Source organism: Acartia tonsa, chromosome 6 (genome assembly GCF_053477335.1).
Source record: "Acartia tonsa isolate MP-2025a chromosome 6, ASM5347733v1, whole genome shotgun sequence".
Classification (NCBI taxonomy): Eukaryota; Metazoa; Arthropoda; class Copepoda; order Calanoida; family Acartiidae; genus Acartia; species Acartia tonsa.
The window spans coordinates 50,936,633-50,952,658 of NC_137265.1; the positions used below are offsets into that span (position 1 = coordinate 50,936,633).

The window sequence follows — 16,026 nt, forward strand, 5'->3', positions numbered from 1 at the left end:
TCATAAATAACTAAATCTAATCCTAAATTATTGTGTCTGAATTATTATCAAAGGTGGTAAAATTATTCATTACGCCCTATTCATACATCCATAACTCCACAAAATAAAATTATGAAATGAAAAAATTGAGCCAGCCTACTAAATTGGAGATGCGATCCCCAATTTTCAAAATTCTTTGAACGTACGAATAAGACTTTTACAGAAATGCTTCGCATCCAGACTATCTACCTATGTTTAATATAAAGTTTACACCATATAAGAGTAGAATCTAAATATTTGATTGACGTGCCCCTGCAATTATCAAGCACAACTCAGGCACGAGACACAATTACTTTAGCTAGGCCCGGGGCATCTTTTGTATACTTTTATGCATTTATAGGCCTATCTTTACCAATATAATACCATATATGGGTAATGCTAGCCTAATCATGGTAAATTGTATGTGATTTATTAATGTTATATGCTTATTAAAATATTATGTTTATTGTTAAAGTAATCATGTAACCATTTAGTTCAAGTATGTATGCCTACAACCATAGTCTGATTTACGTCACAAGTTAACGTACAGACACTTAATTAAACAGACAAACACTTAGATCCTTATTATAAGTTGATGTTATAGCTTGCACTTCTTAAAATATCTCAGTTATTTATTGACTCTCCTACCATCAAGTTCTTCTGGCTTTAAAAGGTAATGACTTAGTTGTTTGGCATGCATTGTAGTTTAAATTTAGGACCCTCAGTACTTAGCATGAATTGAGCTTAGGCCTTATGTTAGAATTCTAACACTTAGCACAATTCGATGCTTAGGACTTGGGGCACTTTTCTGTCCTACACTACTTATGATTATTATCACTTATCCTGTAAATATTTTCATACTTAACTTATTCACTTGTAATGTAAATACACTTTATAAAACCATCTTCCTTCTTAAGTGCTTAATATACTTATATAATTCCGATCGAATATCATAACCAACCATTTATTCTTAGTTTAAAGCAATATAATACCTCGCGTGGGTCTTTTGTTGAGCTGCCACCAGCTCAACCAAATTCGTATTATACTTGTGGGAATAGAGGGATAAGCATTCTAAATTGACGAACCGACGATGAGAATGTCTATGTGTATTGCAGTAAAAGTAGGATTTTTAGTAGTACTCATAGAAGAGCGATCTCCATACCATAATATTGGACAAGCGCCCCATTCGCACTACCAAAATAGCCTGATGTATTTACCTTTAAATTGTTGATGATATTTGAGCATTGATGTGCACGTATTGTGCCATCTAATTTCACAAACAGTTCTCGTATCTCTCCTACACACGTGTACACACACATAATTTATATACAAGAACAATTATGTTCATAGAAGATGATTAAAGTTCCTCAATAGATAATGACGTCATACGAAAGAATAGCCAATGAGAGGCCAGTATACACTGTAATTGACCAATGTAAAATTAATGCTGGCCTCTCATTGCTTATTTTATCGTATGACGTCATAATCTGTGGAGGGACTTTAATCATCTTCATGTTCATAAATAGCGCAGTAATGTATTGTATTACATGGTTGTACAATAAGGGAAGCAGCTTATAGTGCCTCATAGAAAATGACGTCATACAATACAAATGACCAATAATGGGCTAGTATACATTTTATCATTTGTCTATTAAATGTTTACTGGCCTATCATTGGTCAATATTGTATGACGTCATTTAATATGAGGCAGTATAATCTGCTTCATAATTTGAATACTCAATAGTCACGTACATATCATCAGTACAGCCCTTGTCCTAAGCTCATCTATGGGGAGCCTTTTTCATTATGGTGAATTAATTTGGGACACCTGGCATACTCGGCAAGTGTATGTTAATAATTTTGAGCTTTCGTTAGATAACAGATCAAGTCATAATGTTCTTGAACGTTGAGCTTGAGCTGGCCCTAGTAGCTATTCAAAAGTATCTCAACCTACTCCATGACGACTTAGATTCAAAAGAAACAATGTCTTTATCACTCAATTAATGATAACAACCTTTTTTAAAAATATAAATAAATAAGTTTATAACTTGGGTAAAATGTATTCTTTTAATAACATTAAATAAGTAAAGACAATTTCAAAACACCATATTTTTATATCTTTAATGGAATGTGGCTTGAAATATGACTTTTTAGGAGCTAACACATTCCCCTAATGCATAGAAGCATTAAAACATAATTTTTAACATAAAATAATATTGGTTGTAATAAAGTTTGGGACAAAGACCAAATTGTGTCAAAAATTTTCCATGTGACGTCATAAAAATTAAGGAGATAAGATGAGAAGTGGGAAGAAAATTCCCAAAAAAATAGATGGATAATCTCTCATTTTTGTGACGTCACATGGATCATTTGTGACACAAAAATTGGTCTTTGTCAAGTTGGGGCTCGAACCAAACATCTACGCGACGTAAAATATCGAAAAAACGTAATCTGAGTCAGAAGTCGCAGTTTTATGGTGCGAAGCTGCTCTATAACAGAATAACTAATATTTGTGTGTCTTTCCTGTGGTAGGGTCATGATGCATACATGTGGACAATTTTATATCTAATATTATCACTAGTAATAGTTTTATTAGTGGCATTCTTAATTTTGCCATTTTCACTTTTAGTAGAAAATCTTTTAAAATATTATTATCACTGTTAAAAATTTTAACTTTCAAAAGATGTAATTCTTTTCGATATGTTTTAGTTATACTTTTTATTCGAAAGTATTATTTTCCTAAAAAATTGTATACTTATGTTTTTTTCAATTTATGATGGTCTCTTTGTATAAAGCACTTAAAAGATGAAAATATAAAAATAAAATGCAGTGATGGGGAGCCGGAGCCACCAAATTTTGCTGGAGCCGGAGACGTCATTTTCGTTAAATATTGGCTCCGGGTTAGCCAAAAAAAAGAAATATTTTATTCATATATCAAACGGCTCCGCATCCCTAATAAATAATTATACAGTTTGACTTTATTATGACATTTGATATTCCCTTTTTTCCTTGTAAAAAATGAATGACTATGATATACAAATATTAGATTTTTAAAAATATCTTGAATAAAATTATTTATTTTATTAATAATGTCTTTTTCGTATTCCTGTTGATTACCGCAATTTGGTCACTGTAATCTTTTACCAACAAAAACTTTTCATAAAATATTCTTTTATAATTAAGAATACAAAATTTTCCTTGTTTGTCACATTTTTGCGAATTTTAAAAATATTTTAATTGCTTTTTATTTGTAAAGGGAACAAGAACACTACTATGGCTTTTTATTTTGAATATTACAACCCAGTCGGACTCAAACCCTGGACACTCTTGTGGGCCCACCTGCCAATTCGGTGTCCGAACCAAAACTGAGGTTAAATACTGAGAAGATAGGTATGCCAAAAATACTATATCCGTTGGTGTCCAGTAAGAGTGAGAGAGAGAGAGAGAGAGAGAGAGAGAGAGAGAGAGAGAGAGAGAGAGAGAGAGAGAGAGAGAGAGAGAGAGAGAGAGAGAGAAAGAGAACTGTAGGAAAGAGATTAGGAATGGTTGCCTCGAAAGCCAAAGAGAGATTCGTATAATATTAAAACCTTTTACTATTTTGCTCTCTCGCCTATTCTCTCTTTCTCTCTCTCAAACCTATTCATATTAGTAGCGAAGCTTTCCTATAATTATGGTCGGTCTGAACGTCTGTACGTAACGGATAGTTTTTTTCGTTAATTTAGGCATGTTAGAATTGTCCTATCGATTTGAAACTTTTGCATGGTGATTCTTGTCGTAGTTAGGTACGATTTAGAAAGCGTAGCAACTCTATAATCGTTGCCAGAATGTCCGTACATCCATGTAGTTTTTTAACTTTTTAAACAAATTTTTATGTGTCATAATGATCCGATTGATCTGATTTTTGGAGTACTGTTTATTATTACTACAAGTTACTATATCATAAGCGAAGCATCTCTGTAATCAAGTCCTAAAAATGTCAGTATGTCCTGAAACAGTATTCTGTATTTAAGAAGTTTTGCAACAAATTTACGTAAAATTTAGTCAAAACTTGTATATTTATATAATGTATATTCAGTTCTTACACTCTACAAGTGTTAATGTTCGTTTGTCCTACCATTTCAGTGCTTCGCTTTTATGGATGTTGTAATCCTTGTTTTAGTAGGAAAGTTCCTGTATGTCGTCCTTCAGTATAGCTGCTCTGGTACTCTGTAAATACAAATTGATGTACATCCCCAATGATGATGAACCAAATAATAACTTCTATAGATCAAAATTACATGTGGAAAAATTTGGATACAGCTAGTTAAAAATTATCAATCTAGATTTGATAAAAGTAACCTAAGTTCTTGTGTAAAGGAGAAAATGAGAGAAACTGCGTAGAGATAATAAGCGTAGACACTGTATAATTAAGGAAATTATAAGGTTTACAACATGCGGTGCATTTCGTCGTAAAATTTTGTCATTTATTACAAGAAAAAAAGTTTGACTAAAAATGGGGTCAAATAAATTATCTAGATATATCATATGTCTATTAAACTATGAAACATCCAAGGACAAAGGATGGTTTTTCTGGTCAACAATTCTAGGAAAATCACGAAACCTACTCTTGAAACCTTCTAGGGTATAGAGCAAAAAAGAAGGTGCAACATACTTTATTTTGTACTATCGTTCAATTCAAAAGGTATAAATCATAATCTATCACCAAACCTCATTAATGGTCTGCTTCTAAAATCAAAACAAAGGCTTCTGACTAAACAATTTAGAATTAGGGAGATTTAAAAAATATTTTATAATAATTCCTGAAATTAAATTCTTTACATTTTTTCTTATTCATGATATTTGTAACTGTTTATACAAAAACAAAATATTTCAAAAAAATTTTAATCATAAGCACTTTGATTAACACCTTGATTAACCCCTCGAGGCAGGTTAAAGCAAAAGTTTCATAATGATTCAATAACTAAAAAATATCTCACTATATGAATCTATAAAAAATGAAATTGGACAAATTCAACCCAAACGAATTGGATCTTTACAGAAAAATTGAAAATAATCTAACTTATGCCTAAAGCTTAAAATTAAATTCATTGTTCATTACTTATTAAACAAGGATGACACCATCTATGAGAACATTTTTATTTTACTTCCCTAATTCGCCACTTTTCTCCAACGTGTTTAGCCATTAGATACAAGAAGTTGCCAAGAAAGTCAAAATTAAACTACAACAAATATCATAAAATTTATGATTGTGAAAATACATAGCTATGTAGTTCAGAATTTTATTGCTAGGTGTCGTAAAAACCTTTTTTGAATTTAAATTTGTTTATGAGATAAATATTTAAACAATCTTAAATATTTTTCAAAGTATTACAGCTATCCACTCTTTAGGATTTTTAATAAATTTATTCACTATTTAACATATAATTTACGATTAGTTTATAATTTAGATAAAATACCTATAAATTGTAAAAAAAAACTTTAATTCTGCTCATACATCTTTAAACTGAATGTGCAGACAAACTCTGACAATCCTTTTAGCATGGCTTTTTAGTAAACAGAGCAAAAAGTATTAAAAAAATGCTTGAGTTTATATCAAATTCTGCCAAAAGTTGCTTTATCTCATCATCAAGTTTAAACTGAAAATCTAAGAAATCAGCTCTAAAGCATTGTTTGCCAAAATAGCCTTCCCTTGTCCCTGTGAAACATCCAAGAATACTGTACATCATGAATATTCTAACCTTACTAAATAAGCCAAACGCCGTGTTTTACGGTAACTCCGAGTAGTACCCCACTGCTTTTATACAGGGAGGGAAGAAATATTCAGTCATGTTTATTACACTAGTCCCCAAAGATTTATAATATATAACGTTTCTGATTAGTTGGCCTTACACCTTTTGGGACTTTTATTGAATTTAATTGTATGGTTCATTAAGTTGAGTGTTACTAGTTTTCAACAACTAATTGAAATCTAGAGAAGGTGTAATTTAATGTACTATCATTGGGGATGTACATTAATTAATCGGCCGTTGTCTTATCCCTGTATATTCCTGCTTTTTATAACATTTTCTTTACACCAGGATATTCATTTCCTATACTTGGAACCATTTTTCCAATGAAACAAGAAATATGAAGCTACTCTTCCAGGGAGGGAGGGAACATTGGGATATTTATTACATTGGTCACCACAGTTTTATAAATACGTTTTTTATTCTTTGACTTAATTCAACTTTGGGGACTTTTATTAAATTTGGTTGGTTGGTTCATTAAGTTGATTTCAACCACTAATTGTAATCTAGAGAATTTTGTGCATCATTATTGGGGATGTACATCAATTTATCGGTCATTGTTTTATCCCTTTAGATCCATGCATTGGGATGTTTATTACATTGGTCCCCAAAGGTTTATAAATACGTTTTTTTTTCGTTAACTTAACAACTTTGGGGACTTTTATTGAATTTGATTGGTTGGTTCATTAAGTTGATTTCAACCACTAATTGTAATCTACAGAATTTTGTGTATCATTATTGTCTTATCCCTTCAGATCCATGCATTGGGATGTTTATTACATTGGTCCCAAAAGTTTTATAAATACGTTTTTTATTCGTTGACTTGAAAACTTTGGGGACTTTTATTGAATTTGATTGGTTGGTTTATTAAGTTGATTTCAACCACTAATTGTAATCTACAGAATTGTGTGTATTGTGTATTATTGTTGGGGATGTACATCAATTTATCGGTCATTGTCTTATCCTTTTAGATCCATGCATTGATGTTTATTACATTGGTCCCCAAATTTTTGTAAATACGTTTTTTTATTCATTGACTTAACAACTTTGGAGATTTTTATTGAATTTAGATTGGTTGGTTCATTAAGTTGATTTCAACCACTAATTGTAATCTACAGAATTGTGGTCCCCAAAGTTTTATAAATACGTTTTTTATTCGTTGACTTAACAACTTTGGAGATTTTTATTGAATTTGATTGGTTGGTTTGTTAAGTTGATTTCAACCACTAATTGTAATCTACAGAATCTTGTGTATCATTATAAGGGTCATTGTCTTATCCCTTTAGATTCATTCATTGGGACGTTTATTACATTGGTCCCAAAAGTTTTATAAATATGTTTTTTTTATTCGTTGAATTAACAACTTTGGGGATTTTTATTGACTTTGATTGGTTGGTTCATTAAGTTGATTTCAACCACTAATTGTAATCTACAGAATTTTGTGTATCATAAATGGGGATGTATGTACATTAATTCATCGGTCATTGTCTTATCCCTTTAGATCCATGCATTGGGATGTTTATTACATTGGTCCCTTTTTATTGGTTTTATAAATATGTTTTTTTTATTCGTTGACTTAACAACTTTGGGGACTTTTATTGAATTTAGATTGGTTGGTTCAGTAAGTTGATTTCAACCACTAATTGTAATCCACAGAATTTTGTGAACACCATTTTATAGGATATTGTCATATCCATTTTAAACCCTGTACTGTTAAGTTAACTTAAACAATTTTTGCTAAAAGTAGCGTAGCATAAACATGTAATGATGGGCCAGATAATTTTTTGGCCGGACAGGAATATAATGTTCTCAAGAGTATTACAGACCAACGAACAAAGTGAGTTGTAAACTAGTATACTTTCATATTTGTTACTTTGTGGTCGTCTTTCATTCACTCGTCTTACTCGGAATAAGGAAAGGGAATAATGATCTTGTAATAAATAATTAGTTATAATTTTCAGTGACAAATAAAGAAAATGTTTTTAAGATTGTTTATTTATTGATCCATTGATTTAATATCCGAAAGCTTTTCTAAATTTAGTTCCAGTTGGTCTGTCCATGACGGATAGCTCTTATCATTTATTTAAGCATGTTAGAATTATCTATTTCAAACTTGGAAAGATGGTTTTTATAACAGATGGGTTAAATTTAAAAAACGACTATCAGACGGATTTTTTGTTTTGTTAATATCCCTTTCTTGTTTCTTAGGTATACGAGCTAGGAAAGGAAAAACCCCTAAACAGTTGTTAAAGGTTTCGTGATTTTTTAAAGATAATTATCTTCTTGATTCATGACCGGACCAACATTTATCCTAAAAATCCTTTTGTGTTTCCATCCATTGTTTGTGCTTCGCTTCATATGTATTTTTTCTCTTGTTTTTGTATATATAAATGTTTTAATCTTTTTATAAGATATCATCTTTAAATATCATCTATTAAAATTTTAGTAGCGCAGTTACTCTATAATCAAATGTGTCTTTCTATCTGTCTGTCAGTCAGTCCGTGGCGCTACAGGAATATGTGATTTTCTCAGTTGCTATTCAAGAAAGACAACTGCTTTACAGAAACAGGGATAAGGCAACGGGATTTATTTTAAATTCATTTACATGCAAATAAACAATCTGCTAAAATTATTATCTATTTGAATAATTCAGGTTTAAATGAAATCCATAAAATACATTGCTGTTTGGTAATAATAAGTTCAGTGGAGTGTACCTGTACTGTACATACATGATTTTTCAGGGGGTGGGGTTATTATTTCTGCAACCCAAATCGGGTGGTTGCGGGGGTAAACAAACAACAATGGGAATGGATGCAATCAATCGGATACTATTCACCCCGTACATAAGCTTTGTTTATGGAAGTCGGCAATAATATTTCTAATATGGCCTAGAAACTGATTAGTATCTGCTGGAATAGAACCTTTTTCCCAGTCATACTTGAAAATCATGTATAGAATCGTATTACAGACAATTTTCCACAAATAGCTCGGGGAAGAATAAGTAAATCCAACCCCTTAAGATGTATAAATTGCCGATGAATTAGATATTATGTTAATTCGTGAAGTAAGGCCTTAAGGCTTTCATAAAATAATGTTAAGTTTATTTACAGTGGACAAATAGATAATAAATTTGAAAATAAATTAATTTTATTTTATCCTTTTTTTAGTTTGAAACTTTTCTCCCTATAATTATTCCATTTTTTAAATTTATTTTTTTTACAAATATGCTATTTCAGATGTATTATATAAAAATTCTTTTACCTTGCCGTAGACACTTTAAACCTTACAAAAAAAAATTTTAATTTAAAAGGTACCACCTGGCGGATATTTTCTAAACTTTAATTTTATAAAATGGAAAAAGTCTGCCATTGTTAAAAATAACCCTCTCTAGACGAGATTATTCATTTTTAAATTATTAAATAATCCTTTGAAAAGGAATAGATGTTCGCACTTATGTTAAAAAAAAACAAGAATAATTGTAACCAGTTTTCTACCAATGAAAAAACATGTATATAGCCTTATATTACAGATAATTTTCCACGAATATAAAATAATTGAAATAAAATACCAAAATTAATATTTGTTTTCTTAGCCCTTTCCTTTGGCCCCTTGGGGCTAATAAAACTGGTTTTATTGATATATAATTTTGGGTATAGTCCTTTCCACGACATCCCTCCATAAGGAGCGATTCTTCGTATTTTTAAAATCGCTTTTTATAGGTTATTTTAGGTTAGGTTAGGTTATATTGTGTTAGGTGATTGCCCCACAGGTTTAGGTAATTGGCCCCGCAGGGTTAGAGCCCCCCGCAGGGGCTAGAAATAGGAGAAAAGCTACTGTGAAAAATACGAAGAATCGCTCCTTATGGAGGGATGTCGTGGAAAGGACTATACCAATAATTTTTAATTTCATTATCCACGGAAAGCTGTCTATTATACGATATGGACACATAGGCAAAATACTGGGCACAACAAAAGAATGATATCTTAATAATTATATTTTGCTTTTTAAATAAAAAATCACCAAACCTTCCTTTTGATAAAAGTTCTTGCATGTTCTTACGTCCGTACGTATATTCCTGCTCGTTGACTAAAATCGTCTGATGGATTTAAACCTTGTGTAACTTTTTTCCAGATATCTTAACGGATAAAGGGATAAGACAATGGAGGATGAAATCATTGGATGAAAAGTTTGGACACAGCAAGTTAAAACCAAACACTAAAGATATAAAAAAGTACCCAAATATTTTGAGCAAACCAATGAGTACCAGTCTAATTTACAGTCTATTGTCCCCTCACTCCCTGATTTCATAGTAGCGATGTATATGGATGTTATAAAAAAAATACTGCTAAGTTTATTTTATTTAGTGTACTCAAAGAGTTTTTGTAAAAAAATCTCCATTTTTAATAGCAAAGCTATTATAAAATTAGGATCGGTCCGCATGACCGTCCGTAAGTCTGTAACGGTCAGCTCTTTTCGTTAATTTAAACATGTTAGAATTATCCTATCGATTTTAAACTTTGAATGATGATTCCAATAAGAGTTAGTTGAAACAATTTTCCAGAATGGCTTAAAAACCGAATAAAATCAGCTGGATTAAAACCGGGTCTCAGCCATACTGAAATATCATGTATAAAATCGTATTAAAGACAATTTTCCTCGAATATTAAAATAAGAATAATGAATTGATACCATTTTTGTTGGACTGACAATTTTTCAAGTACTCTAATAAAGTGAAACTTGAAGCTGACTAAACTAATAATTTCTTCCCTTTCCACCCTCCTTACCCCATCCCCTTCCATTCTACTGGATGAACAAACTGGCCAATAATGGAGTTCCATGTTTCCAAGCTAAATTGACAACAATTTTCCTCCTGTCATAATATACACTAATATTCTATATCCATTATAATGTCCAAATATACCGATGTATTATCTCTGAATCTAAATATTTCTGATCTGCAATGCTCTTTATCTTTGCAGAGAGTGAATCTAGAAATCGCCGAGCTGTATTACTCAGCAAGACGTTTAACCATGATAAAACTCATTTCAAAACATAGAAAATGATTATATAGAGCGTAACTTAAATAAAAAGTAATTACAAACGGAGTTTAACAATTGGCGCGCAGAAGTGGGATGAAGCGGGGTTTATCCATCTGCTATCGAAATTAAGGGGTATGGACACACTCCACATAGGTGTCTACCCCCATCCACCCCTCTAAAAAAGACATGGGGGTTTCAAGTCAAACTTCCCCAAATTCGCGTACCTAGCGCTCCATTTTATCAGAAAATGAAGCTTTTGTGACTTTTAATTCTTTGATTATGCATGGGGTGGACACAAAGGGGGTGTACACACCCCCTGGACAATAAAATAATACCCATTTTGTTGTCTGTATTATACATCTCTAAAGCTAAGAACCCCTTGATTTTGGTTAAAGGTCAAAATTTTCGCAGGCTACACCCTGTGTACGCCACTGGTTTTAACTATAACAAACTTTCTTAAAACCATAGAAAATCAATTTTACAGAATTATCTTAAGTTACAAGACCTATACATGGTTAAAATTAAAGTGGAGGGGTAGTTTTTTACCCATTATAACCTAACCTAAGTCTGACCAAAATAATACAAAACAAAAAAAACTACCTCCAAATCCGTCTCCCTTTAGTTTTAATTTATTATTAAATAAAGGGGGAGATTCTATGCTCAACAAGGCACTTTGAGGGTAAACGATGAAAAATTTCAATGAATGGAGATTATAATCGCTATTCTTCTATGATGAACTGAAATACTTTTACCCAGAAAATTGAAAATGCCTCACAATGATTTTTTCTATTTTTTTTAAATGCCTGGATATACGAAATTCTGATGTACACTTTTCCTAAAGGCAAAATTCTTTTTAGAAAAGCAAAGCAAATCTATAATTCCAAATGTCCGTCTGTCACAGTTTGTTTGTCTATCTGTCTGTCCAAAAGTAATGGATGATTTTCGTGACTGCTATTATGAATACCGTTTTTAATGTTTCATAAAAATTCTCATTATGGAAACGTATATACTTTCTAACTTTCTTTGTCCCAACAGTTTCTGTATAAATTGGCTTCCAAAATACATCAATAAACAACTATTTATTTCATTTTTACTTATATTTAGTAAAACTTTTGTGCTTAATTACTTATGGATGTTGTCATTCTTGTTTAAACTTATTTACCCTTTCACCTTTACCCTATCTATTTGTCTGTCTGTTTGTAGCGAAGTATCTCGCTAACCGCTGAACCGATCGGGTTCTCCTTTACAGGGTAGCTTCTCATAGGTCCCGGGAAGGTTTATAACTATTTTCTTGGGGGGTGGGACACCCCTAACCCCCACTAAAAAATGAAAAATCCCCCCCCCCCAAAAAAAAAAAAAATTTTTAAATTAAAATTGGGGTCAACTACCCTTCCCAAAAAAAAAAATTCCCCCCCCCCAAAAAAAAATTTATTTTATTTTTCTTTTAAATCTAAAATACGAAAAACAGGTTTGATTAAACCTCTTGGGGCAAAGCCCCTAGAGGCTAGGGGCGAAGCCGCTAGTTTAAAAAAACTGTCAAGGAGGCGGGAGGGGAAATTGGACTGAAAATTACTCTGGTACCAAAAATTTTATAACCACTTTATTTTATTCGTTGAATCAAACCTTTTGATACTTTTATTGATTTTTAATTGTTTTTCTACCTATAATTTTATTCCTCAGAAAGAAAGTTTATTTAATTGTCATCATCTGGGATGTTTTTAATTTACTGTACATTGTCTTATCCCTTGAGAGATCCCTGTAAAATTGTACTCTTTTCTAATTAATGTTGGCAAAGATGCTCCATAATATGTTTTGTTTGCCTTATGGTTAGAGACGACGCGCGACGCTAAACTAGTATATGCAATGCAGGCCTTGCTATTATAACAATCAATTCTACAAAAAATCACGAAACCTTAGGAAATAAGGTGGGGGTATATCTTATTTTTTTCATGTAACTGAAGAGGTGTGGATAATACTGGAAGGAAAAGGGGAAGGGGGTTGTGGGAAAATTTTCCTATAGAATTGTTTGTCAGAATATCATTCCCTTTTCCCTGAATATATTCTTCCTTATGATAAAGTAACTGGATCTGTGTATGTCTGTCTGTTATAAGAATCTCTGTAACCACTGAACCGATATAGTTCTCCTTACAGTGTAACTACTCGTGTGTCCTTGTAAGGTTTGTGACTAATTTGGGGGAGGATCCCAAGTGAAACGTCCAGAGGAAAAAATAGCTCCTCACCTCACAAGAACAATTTTTTTTATAAATTAAAAACTGGGAGGGGGGGGGGGTTCATTAGGTTGGGTAAGGTTAGATTAAGTTGGGTAATTGTCAACCCCCAAGGATTAGACATAGAAAAATCCACCCACCCCTCCTTATTTTTAAAATATTTTATAAGTAGGAAGGTTCTTGTGCTCACAGGATTGCGCAAATTATGTAAATAATTGTATTAATTTGATTGAAACAAAATTAACAAAATTTACAAGTAGCAAGCAAGAACTGTAAGAATATCCATACTAATGTAAGTTCGTGAATACAGTCCCAGTGGTCGCTCAGGGAGGTAGGGGACATTCGACCAGAGATGGGTTTTGAAAGATGAATGCCGCGTTTTTTCGACATTTTTTATACATTGATTGATTGAACGAAGACGATAGAATTTCAACAGAGTATACAACTTAAGAATTCCAAATTTTAGAATTATTATTTTACCCATTTGTATAATGTCTAATGAGCTCTAAAAGGTGCATTAATAAATATGCAGCAAATATGGATTGAAGATAATTTGTTTTTCTTCCATGAAGGCCGTACCAACAAAAGCGAAATAATTAAAGAAATAGTTGTATACTCTGTTTAAATTTTGCGAATTGAAAATACGCGGCATTCATCTTTCAAAAACCCATCTCAGGAATTATGATGGTACCTATAGTTTTGGAAATATGTTATCCTATGTAACCGAGTAATTCACTTCATTAACAGACATACGGATAGACAAAGTAGATTATAAAGTAGATATGCAACTAAAAATAAAAATTATGTACAGTAAATTTAACATAATGAATTTTTATTCGATTTTTTACATTTTGTATCTAACATTCAGGACTATAGGGATTTGGGATAACAACTATTATGTGAACTAGCGGTTACTAAGCCCCTAGAGACCTATTGGGGGAAATCGAGAAAAGGGGAGTTGGATAAGTCGACCCTCCACTTTAGTTTTAGTTTGGGGGGGGCTTATTTTTTTCTCTTGGAAGGGTGGATGTACCCTACCAAAAATAGTTACAAACCTTCCCTGGTTTTATATTGATATTTGAAAGCTTCTAAAGTTAGAATTCAACAAAAAAAAGAGTTGCGCAAACTGGATATTTATTGTCAATTATCATACCCCTGTATTCCTGTCTACTTTAAGATATCATGTATTGTGCCTTTGGCCCCCTGTACGCTTTAAAACGTTCATTATTTGGAAATCCCTCCTACGTGTTGACAACACAAAACTCATTACGAAAATTTCTCTTGGTTTTTATAAGCGAAGCTTTTCTATAATTACTAAAAGCGGAGCTTTTCTATAATAAGGGTCGTTCCGTCCGTACGTCCGTAACGGATAGCTTTTTTTGTTAATTTAGGCATGTTAGAATTGTCCTATCGATTTTAAATTTTGCATGGTGATTCCTTTATTAGTTAGGTACAATTTAGAAAGCGTAGCAACTCTATAATCATCACCAAAATGTCCGTACGTCCATTTTAAACATGTTGTTTTTTTACTTTTTTAACAACAAATTTTTTTGTGATCTAATCATTCGATTGATCTGATTTTTGGTATATTGATTCCTGGGACAGCAAAGTATAATGTAATAAGCAAAGCAACTCTATAATCAAGTCCTAAAAATGTTAGTATGTCCATAAACATTATCCAGAATTAAGCAGTTTTTCAACAATTCTACTTACAATTTTGTGACTCTTATACATTTATATTATGATTATTCAGTTCTGATACTATACAAGTATTAATGTCCGTTTGTCCTACCGTTTCAGTGCTTCGCTTTTATGGATGTTGTCATCCTTGTTATTTATATAACCTATACAGTAAAGTAATAGGTTGTGAGTGTGGGTGTATGTGTGTGTGTGTGTTTGTTTGTTGTTAACTACAATATGGGACTTTTGTTTAATCTTTATCGGGCTGTACAAACTAGGTATGTCGACACTTTTCGATCAATAATCTGAATTTGGGTTAATTTTGTTTCTCATTAACTTATCTTACATTGTCTTATCCCTTAAGATCACTGGTTGATAAGATCCCTAGCCTGGGGAATCCTTAAACAAGGATGACCGACACCCAGTAGACTTATATATTGTACGCGAGTTAAAAAGTGAATGGGTAAAAAACCTAAAAAGATAGCGCTACAAAAAGTTTAATTGATATTGATTGGGAAAAAATACTCTATAAAAGATCTTCATATACAAAATCAGACCCTGAATTAGCCCTTACTTCTCCCCTATATTTAAAAAAGTTTCAGGGTCTTATCTAGAACCCGATTTTTTAAAGATACCCTTACAGTGGGGGTATTGAAGTCATTGGAATAGAATTGAGTAGCTTTAATATAATACACAATACATGTCATTTTTAAGTCACATCAAACTAGGTTTAAAATATTATCTAAAGTATGGAAAACTAAAGAAAATTTTAGCCTGACAATGGGCGTAGGACGTACGGACATGCCTCAGTCAAAGAGTTGCTACATTACAATACAAATTATGAGAATAGCCGCTAAATTTAAGTAACCATCATCATTTCAATCTACTCACTGCCCTAACAGGGGTCTAAAGGGATAAGACAATGGCCGATAAATTGATGCACATCTCCAATGATAATACACAATTTTATCCCTTCTGTAGATTATAACTAGTGGTTAACTTAACCTAATTAACCAATCAATCCCAAAGTCACCAAAGTTGTTGAGCCAACTAATATAAGAATGCTTTTATAAAACTTAAGGGACTAGTGTAATAAACAGCCCATTGTGCCCTTGCTTCCTGTTTTCAATGTACCCACTGCCCCCTACGCTTTAATAGGATAATTATTTTTTGGAAATCCCTATAACGTTAGTGTTACAACAATAGTTTATACATTTCTTCCGGTTTTCTCAATTTTACGTAAAAATGTTTTTTTTAAAAGACTTTCTAGCAGTC

The 16,026-nt window shown here is 32.1% G+C and overlaps 1 protein-coding gene across 1 annotated transcript in view; it reads right to left on the reverse strand.

Annotated features, from left to right (window-relative positions):
• LOC145323146 (calcium-activated chloride channel regulator 4A-like) overlaps nucleotides 1-1,311 on the reverse strand; it is an 80,617-nt gene extending 79,306 nt beyond the window's left edge. Inside the window, exon 1 of the mRNA XM_080165537.1 lies at nucleotides 1,236-1,311. The gene's annotated coding sequence lies outside the window, so the exon portion shown is untranslated. The remainder of the gene's footprint in view (nucleotides 1-1,235) is intronic.
• Nucleotides 1,312-16,026: the final 14,715 nt, after the last annotated feature.